The 12,615-nt window shown below is 44.9% G+C and overlaps 1 long non-coding RNA gene across 1 annotated transcript in view; it reads left to right on the top strand.

The window, feature by feature from the left end:
- The window catches only part of LOC135571493 (uncharacterized), a 75,186-nt gene extending 65,519 nt beyond the window's left edge, over positions 1-9,667 (top strand). Inside the window, exon 3 of the long non-coding RNA XR_010463863.1 lies at positions 9,371-9,667. This is a non-coding gene — a long non-coding RNA (uncharacterized LOC135571493). The remainder of the gene's footprint in view (positions 1-9,370) is intronic.
- Positions 9,668-12,615: the final 2,948 nt, after the last annotated feature.

Raw genomic sequence — 12,615 nt, 5'->3', positions numbered from 1 at the left:
CTTTATGTAGTGTTGTGGTGTCCTCTTTATGTAGTGTTGTGGTGTCTCTCTTTATGTAGTGTTGTGGTGTCTCTCTTTATGTAGTGTTGTGGTGTCCTCTTTATGTAGTGGCGTGGTGTCTCTCTTTATGTAGTGTTGTAGTGTCTCTCTTATGTAGTGTGTCTCTCTTTATGTAGTGTTGTGGTGTCTCTCTTTATGTAGTGTTGTGTTGTCTCTCTTTATGTAGTGTTGTGGTGTCTCTCTTTATGTAGTGTTGTGCGTGTCTCTCTTTATGTAGTGTTGTGTTGTCTCTCTTTATGTAGTGTTGTGGTGTCTCCTTTATGTAGTGTTGTGGTGTCTCTCTTTATGTAGTGTTGTGTTGTCTCTCTTTATGTAGTGTTGTGGTGTCCTCTTTATGTAGTGTTGTGGTGTCCTCTTTATGTAGTGTTGTGGTGTCTCTCTTTATGTAGTGTTGTGGTGTCCCCTTTATGTAGTGTGGTGTCTCTCTTTATGTAGTGTTGTGGTCCTCTTTATGTAGTCTCTCTTTATGTAGTGTTGTGGTGTCTCTCTTTATGTAGTGTTGTGGTGTCTCTCTCTTTATGTAGTGGCGTGGTGTCTCTCTTTATGTAGTGTTGTGGTGTCTCTCTTTATGTAGTGTTGTGGTGTCTCTCTTTATGTAGTGTTGTGGTGTCTCTCTTTATGTAGTGTTGTGGTGTCTCTCCTTTATGTAGTGTTGTGTTATGTAGTGTTGTGGTGTCTCTCTTTATGTAGTGTTGTGGTGTCTCTCTTTATGTAGTGTAGTGTCTCCTCTTTATGTAGTGTTGGTTGTCTCTCTTTATGTAGTGTTGTAGTGTCTCTCTTTATGTAGTGTTGTGGTGTCTCTCTTTATGTAGTGTTGTGGTGTCTCTCTTTATGTAGTGTTGTGGTGTCTCTCTTTATGTAGTGTTGTGTGTCTCTTTATGTAGTGTTGTGGTGTCCTCTTTATGTAGTGTTGTGGTGTCCTCTTTATGTAGTGTTCCCCAGGTGTCTCCTTTATGTAGTGTTGTGGTGTCCTCTTTATGTAGTGTTGTGGTGTCTCTCCTTTATGTAGTGTGGTGTCTCCTTTATGTAGTGTCGTGGTGTCTCTCTTTATGTAGTGTTGTGGTGTCCTCTTTATGTAGTGTTGTGGTGTCTCCTTTATGTAGTGTTGTGGTGTCTCTCTTTATGTAGTGTTGTGGTGTCCTCTCTTTATGTAGTGTTGTGGTGTCTCTCTTTATGTAGTGTTGTGGTGTCTCTCTTTATGTAGTGTTGTGGTGTCCTCTTTATGTAGTGGCGTGGTGTCCTCTTTATGTAGTGTTGTGGTCCTCTTTATGTAGTGTTGTGGTGTCCTCTTTATGTAGTGTTGTGGTGTCTCTCTTATGTAGTGTTGTAGTGTCCTCTTTATGTAGTGTTGTGGTGTCCTCTTTATGTAGTGTTGTGGTCCCCTTTATGTAGTGTTGTGGTGTCCTCTTTATGTAGTGTTGTGTTGTCCTCTTTATGTAGTGTTGTGTGTCCTCTTTATGTAGTGTTGTGTGTCCTCTTTTATGTAGTGTTGTGGTGTCTCTCTTTATGTAGTGTCAGTGGTGTCCTCTTTATGTAGTGTTGTGGTGTCTCCCTCTTATGTAGTGTCAGGTGTCCCCCTTTATGTAGTGTTGTGGTCCTCCTTTATGTCTCCCTTATGTAGTGTTGTGGTTGTCCCTTTATGTAGTGTTGGTGTCCTCCCTTATGTAGTGTGTCCTCTTTATGTAGTGTTGTGGTGTCTCTCTTTATGTAGTGTTGTGGTGTCTCTCTTTATGTAGTGTGTGGTGTCCTCTTTATGTAGTGTCAGGTTGTCCTCCTTTATGTAGTGTTGTAGGTGTCCTCTTTATGTAGTGTTGTGTTGTCTCCTTTATGTAGTGTCCTCCTGTGGTGTCCTTTATGTAGTGTTGTGGTGTCTCTCTTTATGTAGTGTTGTGGTGTCCTCTTTTATGTAGTGTTGTGTTGTCCTCCTTATGTAGTGTTGTGTTGTCTCTCTTATGTAGTGTTGTGTTGTCCTCTTTATGTAGTGTTGTGGTGTCCTCTTTATGTAGTGTTGGGTGTCCTCTTATGTAGTGTTGTGTGTCCTCCCCATGTAGTGTTGTGTTGTCCTCCTTTATGTAGTGTTGTGGTGTCCTCCCTTATGTAGTGTTGGTGTCCTCCTTTATGTAGTGTCAGGTGTCCTCCTTTATGTAGTGTTGTGGTGTCCTCCCTTTATGTAGTGTTGTGTCCCCCTTATGTAGTGTTGTAGTGTCCTCCTTATGTAGTGTTGGTGTCCTCTTATGTAGTGTTGTGGTGTCCTCCTTATGTAGTGTTGTGTCCTCCCTTTATGTAGTGTTGTGGTGTCCTCCTTTATGTAGTGTTGTCTCCCTTTATGTAGTGTTGTGGTGTCCTCTCTTTATGTAGTGTTGTGGTGTCCTCTTTATGTAGTGTCAGTGTGTCCTCTTTATGTAGTGTTGTGTCCTCCTTATGTAGTGTTGTGGTGTCCTCTTTATGTAGTGTTGGTGTCCTCTTTATGTAGTGTTGTGGTGTCCTCTTTATGTAGTGTTGTGGTGTCCCTTTTATGTAGTGTTGTGGTGTCCCTTTATGTAGTGTTGTAGTGTCTCTCTTTATGTAGTGTTGTGGTGTCCTCTTTATGTAGTGTTGTGGTGTCCTCCTTATGTAGTGTTGTGGTGTCCCCCTTTATGTAGTGGTGGTCCCTTTATGTAGTGTTGTAGTGTCCTCTTTATGTAGTGTTGTGGTGTCCCCTTTATGTAGTGTTGTGGTGTCCTCTTTATGTAGTGTTGTGGTGTCCCCTTTATGTAGTGTTGTCTCTCTTTATGTAGTGTTGTGGTGTCTCCCTTTATGTAGTGTCAGTGTTGTCCTCTTTATGTAGTGTTGTGGTGTCTCTTTATGTAGTGTTGTGGTGTCCTCCTTTATGTAGTGTCAGGTCTCCCTTTATGTAGTGTTGTGTGTCCTCTTTATGTAGTGTTGTGGTGTCCCCTCTTTATGTAGTGTTGTGGTTGTCCTCCTTATGTAGTGTCAGGTGTCTCTCCCTTTATGTAGTGTTGTGTTGTCCCCTCTTTATGTAGTGTTGTGGTGTCTCCTTTATGTAGTGTTGTGTGTCCTCTTTGTAGTGTAGTGTCCCCCTAGTTGTCCTCTTTATGTAGTGTTGTGTGTCCCTCTTTATGTAGTGTTGTGTGTCTCTCTTTATGTAGTGTTGTGTTGTCCTCTTTATGTAGTGTTGTGGTGTCTCTCTTTATGTAGTGTTGTGGTGTCCTCTTTATGTAGTGTCAGTGTTGTCCTCTTTATGTAGTGGCGTGGTGTCTCTCTTTATGTAGTGTTGTGGTGTCCCCTTTATGTAGTGTTGTGGTGTCCTCTTTATGTAGTGTTGTGGTGTCCTCTCTTTATGTAGTGTTGTAGTGTCTCTCTTTATGTAGTGTTGTGTCCTCTTTATGTAGTGTTGTGTTGTCCTCTCCTTATGTAGTGGTGTGGTGTCCTCTTTATGTAGTGTTGTGTGTCCTCTTTATGTAGTGTTGTGGTGTCTCTCTTTATGTAGTGTTGTGGTGTCCTCTTTATGTAGTGTTGTGGTGTCCTCTTTATGTAGTGTTGTGTGTCCTCTTTATGTAGTGTTGTGGTGTCTCTCTTTTATGTAGTGTTGTGGTGTCTCTCTTTATGTAGTGTTGTGTTGTCTCTCTTTATGTAGTGTTGTGGTGTCTCTCTTTATGTAGTGTTGTGGTGTCTCTCTTTATGTAGTGTTGTGGTGTCTCTCTTGCAGTAGTGTTGTGGTGTCTCTCTTTATGTAGTGTTGTGGTGTCTCTCTTTATGTAGTGTTGTGTTGTCTCTCTTTATGTAGTGTTGTGGTGTCTCTCTTTATGTAGTTGTGTTGTCTCTCTTATGTAGTGTTGTGGTGTCTCTCTTTATGTAGTGTTGTGTGTCTCTCTTTATGTAGTGTTGTGTGTCTCTCTTTATGTAGTGTTGTGGTGTCTCTCTCTTATGTAGTGTAGTGGTGTCCTCTTTATGTAGTGTTGTGGTGTCTCTCTTTATGTAGTGTTGGTGTCTCTCTTTATGTAGTGTTGTGGTGTCTCTCTTATGTAGTGTTGTGGTGTCTCTCTTTATGTAGTGTTGTGTGTCTCTCTTTATGTAGTGTTGTGGTGTCTCTCTTTATGTAGTGTTGTATGTGTCTGTGTCTCTATGTAGTGTTGTGGTGTCTCTCTTTATGTAGTGTTGTGGTGTCTCCTTTATGTAGTGTTGTGTTGTCCTCTTTATGTAGTGTTGTGGTGTCTCTCTTTATGTAGTGTTGTGGTGTCTCTCTTTATGTAGTGTTGTGGTGTCTCTCTTTATGTAGTGTTGTGGTGTCTCTCTTTATGTAGTGTTGTGTTGTCTCTCTTTATGTAGTGTTGTGGTGTCCTCTTTATGTAGTGTTGTGGTGTCTCTCTTTATGTAGTGTTGTGGTGTCTCTCTTTATGTAGTGTTGTGGTGTCTCTCCTTTATGTAGTGTTGTGGTGTCTCCTTTATGTAGTGTTGTGTGTCTCTCTTTATGTAGTGTTGTGGTGTCTCTCTTTATGTAGTGTTGTGTTGTCCTCTTTATGTAGTGTTGTGGTGTCCCTCTTTATGTAGTGTTGTGGTGTCTCCTTTATGTAGTGGCGTGTGTCTCTCTTTATGTAGTGTTGTGTTGTCTCTTTATGTAGTGTTGTGGTGTCTCTCTTTATGTAGTGTTGTGGTGTCCCTTTTATGTAGTGTTGTGGTGTCTCTCTTTATGTAGTGTTGTGGTGTCTCTCTTTATGTAGTGTTGTGGTGTCTCTCTTTATGTAGTGTTGTGTGTCTCTCTTTATGTAGTGTTGTGGTCTCTTTATGTAGTGTTGTGGTGTCTCTCTTTATGTAGTGTTGTGGTGTCTCTCTTTATGTAGTGTTGTGGTGTCTCTCTTTATGTAGTGTTGTGGTGTCTCTCTTTATGTAGTGTTGTAGTGTCTCTCTTTATGTAGTGTTGTGGTGTCTCTCTTTATGTAGTGTCAGGCCTCTTTATGTGGTGTCTCTCTTTATGTAGTGTTGTGGTGTCCTCTTTATGTAGTGTCCTCAGTGGTCTCTCTTTATGTAGTGTTGTGGGTCTCTCTTTATGTAGTGTTGTGGTGTCTCTCTTTATGTAGTGTTGTGGGGTCTCTCTTTATGTAGTGGCGTGGTGTCTCTTTGTTGTGATGTGGTGTCTCTCTATATGTAGTGTTGTAGTGTCTCTTTATGTAGTGTTGTGGTGTCTCCTTTATGTAGTGTTGTGGGGTCTCTCTTTATGTAGTGGCGTGGTGTCTCTCTTGTTGTGTTGTGGTGTCTCTTATGTAGTGTTGTGTGTCTCCTATATGTAGTGTTGTAGTGTCTCTTTATGTAGTGTTGTGGGGTCTCTCTTTATGTAGTGTTGTGGGGTCTCTCTTTATGTAGTGTTGTGGGGTCTCTCTTTATGTAGTGTTGTGGTGTCTCTCTTTATGTAGTGTTGTGGGGTCTCTCTTTATGTAGTGGCGTGGTGTCTCTCTTGTTGTGATGTGGTGTCTCTCTATATGTAGTGTTGTAGTGTCTCTTTATGTAGTGTTGTGGTGTCTCTCTTTATGTAGTGTTGTGGGGTCTCTCTTTATGTAGTGGCGTGGTGTCTCTCTTGTTGTGATGTGGTGTCTCTCTATATGTAGTGTTGTAGTGTCTCTATATGTAGTGTTGTAGTGTCTCTTTATGTAGTGTTGTGGGGTCTCTCTTTATGTAGTGTTGTGGGGTCTCTCTTTATGTAGTGTTGTGGGGTCTCTCTTTATGTAGTGTTGTGGTCTCTCTTTATGTAGTGTTGTGGTGTCTCTCTCTATGTAGTGTTGTGGTGTCTCTCTTTATGTAGTGTTGTGGTGTCTCTCTCTATGTAGTGTTGGGGTCTCTCTTTATGTAGTGTTGTGGTGTCTCTCTCTATGTAGTGTTGTGGTCTCTCTTTATGTAGTGTTGTGGTGTCTCTTTGTTGTGATGTGGTGTCTCTCTTGTTGTGATGTGGTGTCTCTCTTGTTGTGATGTGGTGTCTCTCTTGTTGTGATGTGGTGTCTCTCTTGTTGTGATGTGGTGTCTCTCTTGTTGTGATGTGGTGTCTCTCTTGTTGTGATGTGGTCTCTCTTCCTGTAGTGTTGTGGTGTCTCTCTCTATGTAGTGTTGTGGTGTCTCTTCCTGTAGTGTTGTGGTCTCTCTTCCTGTAGTGTTGTGGTGTCTCTCTTCCTGTAGTGTTGTGGTCTCTCTTCCTGTAGTGTTGTGGTCTCTCTCTTCCTGTAGTGTTGTGGTGTCTCTTCCTGTAGTGTTGTGGTGTCTCTCTTCCTGTAGTGTTGTGGTGTCTCTCTTCCTGTAGTGGCGTGGTGTCTCTCTTCCTGTAGTGTTGTGGTCTCTCTCTTCCTGTAGTGTTGTGGTCTCTCTTCCTGTAGTGTTGTGGTCTCTCTTCCTGTAGTGTTCTGGTGTCTCTCTTTATGTAGTGTTGTGGTCTCTCTTCCTGTAGTGTTGTGGTGTCTCTCTTTATGTAGTGTTGTGGTGTCTCTTTATGTAGTGTTGTGGTGTCTCTCTTTATGTAGTGTTGTAGTGTCTCTCTTTATGTAGTGTTGTAGTGTCTCTCTTTATGTAGTGGTGTGGTGTCTCTCTCTATGTAGTGTTGTGGTGTCTCTCTTATGTAGTGTTGTGGTGTCTCTCTTTGTAGTGTAGTGGTGTCTCTCTTTATGTAGTGTTGTGGTGTCTCTCTTATGTAGTGTTGTAGTGTCTCTCTTTATGTAGTGTTGTGTCTCTCTTTGCATGTAGTGTTGTGTCTCTCTTTATGTAGTGTTGTGGTGTCTCTCTTTATGTAGTGTTGTGTTGTCTCTCTTTATGTAGTGTTGTGGGGTCTCTCTTTATGTAGTGTTGTGGGGTCTCTCTCTATGTAGTGTTGTGGTGTCTCTCTTTATGTAGTGTAGTGGTGTCTCTCTTTATGTAGTGTTGTAGTGTCTCTCTTTATGTAGTGTTGTGGTGTCTCTCTATATGTAGTGTTGTAGTGTCTCTCTTTATGTAGTGTTGTGTCTCTCTTTATGTAGTGTTGTGTCTCTCTTTATGTAGTAGTGTTGTGTCTCTCTTTATGTAGTAGTGTTGTGTCTCTCTTTATGTAGTGTTGTGGTGTCTCTCTTTATGTAGTGTTGTGGTGTCTCTCTTTATGTAGTGTTGTGTTGTCTCTCTTTATGTAGTGTTGTGGGGTCTCTCTTTATGTAGTGTTGTGGGGTCTCTCTCTATGTAGTGTTGTGGGGTCTCTCTTTATGTAGTGTAGTGGTGTCTCTCTTTATGTAGTGTTGTGGTGTCTCTCTATATGTAGTGTTGTAGTGTCTCTCTTCCTGTAGTGTTGTGGTCTCTCTTCCTGTAGTGGTGTGGTCTCTCTTCCTGTAGTGGTGTGGTCTCTCTTCCTGTAGTGGTGTGGTCTCTCTTGTTGTGTATTGTCCTATATGTTTATGTGATTTGTAATTTTTAATCCCAGCCCCGTCCCCGCAGGAGGCCTTTTACCTTTTGGTAGGCCGCCATTGTAAATAAGAATTTGTTCTTTAACTGACTTGCCTAGTTAAATAAAGGTTAAATAAAATAGAATATATAGAATTTTTGCCAGATTCTGATTGGTATGTCAAATGTTATATTCCTTTTGATAGCATAGAAGGCATCTCTCAGCTCATTCACAGCTTTGTGGACGTTACCTGTGGCGCTGATGTTTAGACAGAGTTATGTATAGTTGTTTTGTGTGCTCTAGGGCAACGGTGTCTGTATGGAATTTGTTTTTATGGGACCTTTTTTAGAACATCATTATTTATCATTATTATTATTATTTTTGTCTAACTGAGATGTACTGTCGGGGTCCAGGTCTGTCACGGCCCAGGTCTGTCACGGCCCAGGTCTGTCGGGGTCCAGGTCTGTCACGGCCCAGGTCTGTCACGGCCCAGGTCTGTCACGGCCCAGGTCTGTCACGGCCCAGGTCTGTCGGGGTCCAGGTCTGTCACGGCCCAGGTCTGTCGGGGTCCAGGTCTGTCGGGGTCCAGGTCTGTCGGGGTCCAGGTCTGTCGGGGTCCAGGTCTGTCGGGGTCCAGGTCTGTCACGGCCCAGGTCTGTCACGGCCCAGGTCTGTCGGGGTCCAGGTCTGTCGGGGTCCAGGTCTGTCACGGCCCAGGTCTGTCGGGGTCCAGGTCTGTCGGGGTCCAGGTCTGTCGGGGTCCAGGTCTGTCGGGGTCCAGGTCTGTCGGGTTCCAGGTCTGTCGGGGTCCAGGTCTGTCGGGGCCCAGGTCTGTCACGGCCCAGGTCTGTCGGGGCCCAGGTCTGTCACGGCCCAGGTCTGTCGGGGCCCAGGTCTGTCGGGGCCCAGGTCTGTCGGGGCCCAGGTCTGTCGGGGCCCAGGTCTGTCGGGGTCCAGGTCTGTCGGGGTCCAGGTCTGTCGGGGCCCAGGTCTGACAGAATCTGTGCAGAAGATCTAGGTGCTGCTGTCGGCCCTCCTTGGTTGGCGACAGAAGCACCAGATCATCAGCAAATAGTAGACATTTGATTTAAAATTAAAGTAGGGTGAGGCTGCTGTGCTGTAGACTGTTCTAGTGCCCTCACCCAATTTGTTAACATATGTTGAAGATGGTGGGGTTTAAGCTGCATTCCTATCTCACCCCACGGCCCTGTGGAAAGAAATGTGTGTTTTTTGTCAATTTTAACCGCACACTTGTTGTTGATGTACATAGATTTTATAATGTTGTATGTTTTCCCCCTGCACCACTTTCCATCAATTTGTATAGCAGACCTGTCACACCTTGGTCTTAGTATTTTGTGTTTTCTTTAATTATTTGTTCATGCCAGGGTGTGACATGGGGTTATTGTATTGTCTTATTGGGGTTTTTGTAGGCATTGGGATTGTGGTTGATTAGGGGTGTCTAGAGTAGGCTTGGCTGCCTGAGGCGGTTCTCAATCAGAGTCAGGTGATTCTCGTTGTCTCTGATTGGGAACCATATTTAGGTAGCCTGGGTTTCACTGTGTGTTTGTGGGTGATTGTTCCTGTCTTTGTGTTAGTTAGCACCAGACAGGCTGTATAGGTTTTCGCGGTTCGTTTGTTGTTTTGTATATTATTGTTATTTCATGTATCGTAAATTTTTCATTAAAGAACATGAGTAACCACCACGCTGCATTTTGGTCCGACTCTCTTTCAACAGACGAACGCCATTACAAGACCCTCATGCCAAAAGTCCTTGGTTCCAAATAAGTGGGAAGATGCCAGAGCTAAGTATGATGTTAAAGAGTTTAAGTATAGCCAATTGGAGTTTGTGGTCTGTATATTTTATCATTTTATTTAGGATACCATCAACACCTGTCAAGTGTACCCACTTCCCTCTCCGTCCTCTAGGTCACCAGGCTGCTCGTTATGGCTCACACCTGTCACCATCATTACGTGCACCTGCGCATCATCAGACTCATCATCTCCCTGGACTCCATCATCTCCCTGGACATCTCCCTGGACTCCATCATCTCCCTGGACTCCATCATCTCCCTGGACTCCATCATCTCCCTGGACTCCATCATCTCCCTGATTCCCATCCCTATATTTGTCACTCCCTTTGGTTCCTTCCCCAGGTGTTATTGGTTCTGTTCCTGTGTTATGTCTGTTGTTCGTGTTTCTTATTTTGAATTATGTTGTGTTTATTTATTATTTACTCCCTGAAATTGATTCCCGACTCTCAGCGTGCTTCGTTACAACATTTTGTCCTGTAGTTCATTCAATGTAATCAGAGATTCCAGTGTGTTCTGGTATGTTTTAAGATTGGAGAAATGGGTTATCCATACATCTCCGTGTTGGATAGATAATCATTCGTGTTTGTGTTTTCCAATTTTCCAAGAAGTGGTTAGAGTCTATGGATTCTTCAATGACATTGAGCTGATTTCTGACGTGTTCCTTTTTCTGTAGTGTATTTCTGTATTGTTTTAGTGATTCACCATAGTTACAGTGCCTTGCGAAAGTATTCGGCCCCCTTGAACTTTGCGACCTTTTGTCACTACAGACCCTCATTTGATTCCAGGATGTATCACAACCGGACGTGATTGGGCGTCCCATAGGACAGCGCACAATTGGCCCGGCGTCGTCCGGGTTTGTTCGGGCAGGCCGTCATTGTAAATAAGAATTTGTTCTTAGCTGACTAGTTAAATAAAGGTTCAATGTAAAAAATAAAGGTAGGTGGGGCTTACAGGTCTGATCTGAGGGCGTCTATATGGGGTGTGGTTTGTTTCGGGAGGTGTGGATGTGGCTGGTTGTGTTGTGTTCTGGATGTAGGTCCAGAGGTGTTTTGCTGATCTGGCTGGGGTGTCTATTGATCTGTTGCTCCTATGTGAAGTGTTGGGGCTGCGGTTGAGGGCCTTTAGCGCCCGGCTGCCTTGTATATGTGGACCTGGCCGTAAAGGCGGTTGAAGTTCAGGGTGGAGTGGTGGGCCAGGAAAACATTTAGTTTTGAGGCACAGTCACGGGAAATACTTGTTTACCCGCTGCATGGTAGCAGGGTGGAAGTCTTTTTGTGGTAGCAAGGTGGAAGTCTTTTTGTGGTAGCAGGGTGGAAGTCTTTTTGTGGTAGCAGGGTGGAAGTCTTTTTGTGGTAGCAGGGTGGAAGTCTTTTTGTGGTAGCAGGGTGGAAGTCTTTTTGTGGTAGCAGGGTGGAAGTCTTTTTGTGGTAGCAGGGTAGAGAACAACTTTTGTGTTGGAAATAAGCTTTGTGGCCACCCTTTCCTGCTGTGTTCTCAGGTTGTTTGTGCCTGTGTGTATTATTATGTGGCTGGCTCCCAACTCTATTTTGTCCTCAGACAGAAGGTCTAGGGCGTGCTAGGTGTTTGGACACCAGAGTTTACACACTGTGTTTGGGAAAAAGTTTATTTTCTTGTTTCTATTTCCTATTTGAGTCCATAAGAAGTACAATCTGTGGCTTGTGTGTGTCCTCAGTGGGGGTGGGGGGGGACTGTCAGGATTGCTATCAGGGTGACTGACATGGGGGTGCTTATAGGAGGTGGGATCCCCTGAGCTTGGGGTTCGTCATTTGTCTGTCCTGCTGTGATATCTAGGCTATGGTCAGGGTCTGAAGTGGACGGTTCTGCTGTGATGTTGAGAGTTTGGTCAGGGTCTGAGGAGGACTGTTCTTCTGTGATGTTGAGGCTATGGTCAGGGTCTGAAGTGGACTGTTCTGCTGTGATATTGAGGCTATGGTCTGGGGTGGGCTGTTCTGCTGGCTTCTCTGTGGGGGTGGACTGGGGTGGACTACTGTCTTCTCTGTGGGGGTGGACTGTTCTGCTGTCTTCTTTGCGGGGGTGGCCAGCTCTCTAATGGGTTGTTCTCTGTCACACGCCATCCTTCTCACCTTCTCCTCCAGAACTCTCACCTTCTCCTCTAGTGCTCTGTTTTTCTCCTGCCGCTGGTTCTTCTTCTCCTGCTCTTTCTCTTTCTCCTGTTGAAGTTGTCTCACCACAGTCCAGAGTGCAGACATGTCTCTCTCCACAATTTTTTTGTGCTGACTGGAGTGTGTCCAGCTCCACTTGCCTTACCTCCAGCTGGGTGAATTTATCCTTCATTTCAATGAGGGAGTAGTGCTCTGTGCTGGGAGATTGACTTTCCGCTTGGGGTTGCTCGTCTGTGGGGTTGTTTATTGAAGAGTCTGGTCTGACATGCTCGGGGCGGGGGTATCTTTCTCAAGAGAGCTTCTCCTGCTGCGCTCACTCTTTGATTATGTAAAAATCCAGCTGAAACTGTTTGGGGTTGCCCTCTACCAATACTGTTCCAGACTTGTACAGGTTGACATTGACTGACTCAGAAACCTTGTTGTCTATTATCCTGCATTTCCACCCATTGCTAACACCCCCCCCCCTTAACAGAGGGGTAGTGTGCTAATATAGCACTGGGCCATGGGGGGATCTGTGTGGAATATTAAGTTGCTGAAGTTCCAATTTTTAAAGCTGACAGCAAAATAGTGTTTCTTGCTTTTCCTTAACGGAGCTTATTTTTGTACTAATTCTTCACCTTCTCTTCTTTTACATCCAGGGGGTACTGTATTGTAATGACCTCTGCACAGAGGGAGCGGCTTCAAAGGCCTCTGCACAGAGGGAGGGGCTTCAAAGGCCTCTGCACAGAGGGAGGGGCTTCAAAGGCCTCTGCACAGAGGGAGGGGGCTTCAAAGGCCTCTGCACAGAGGGAGGGGGCTTCAAAGGCCTCTGCACAGAGGGAGGGGCTTCAAAGGCCTCTGCACAGAGGAGGGGGCTTCAAAGGCCTCTGCACAGAGGGAGGGGGCTTCAAAGGCCTCTGCACAGAGGGAGGGGGCTTCAAAGGCCTCTGCACAGAGGAGGGGCTTCAAAGGCCTCTGCACAGAGGGAGGGGGCTTCAAAGGCCTCTGCACAGAGGGAGGGGCTTCAAAGGCCTCTGCACAGAGGGAGGGGGCTTCAAAGGCCTCTGCACAGAGGGAGGGGGCTTCAAAGGCCTCTGCACAGAGGGAGGGGGCTTCAAAGGCCTCTGCACAGAGGGAGGGGGCTTCAAAGGCCTCTGCACAGAGGGAGGGGGCTTCAAAGGCCTCTGCACAGAGGGAGGGGCTTCAAAGGCCTCTGCACAGAGGGAGGGGGCTTCAA

The sequence above is a fragment of the Oncorhynchus nerka genome, linkage group LG4 (assembly GCF_034236695.1).
Source record: "Oncorhynchus nerka isolate Pitt River linkage group LG4, Oner_Uvic_2.0, whole genome shotgun sequence".
NCBI classification, from domain to species: Eukaryota; Metazoa; Chordata; class Actinopteri; order Salmoniformes; family Salmonidae; genus Oncorhynchus; species Oncorhynchus nerka.
The sequence above is the reverse complement of the archived record's forward strand: the minus strand, read 5'-3'. Positions and strand labels throughout refer to the sequence as shown.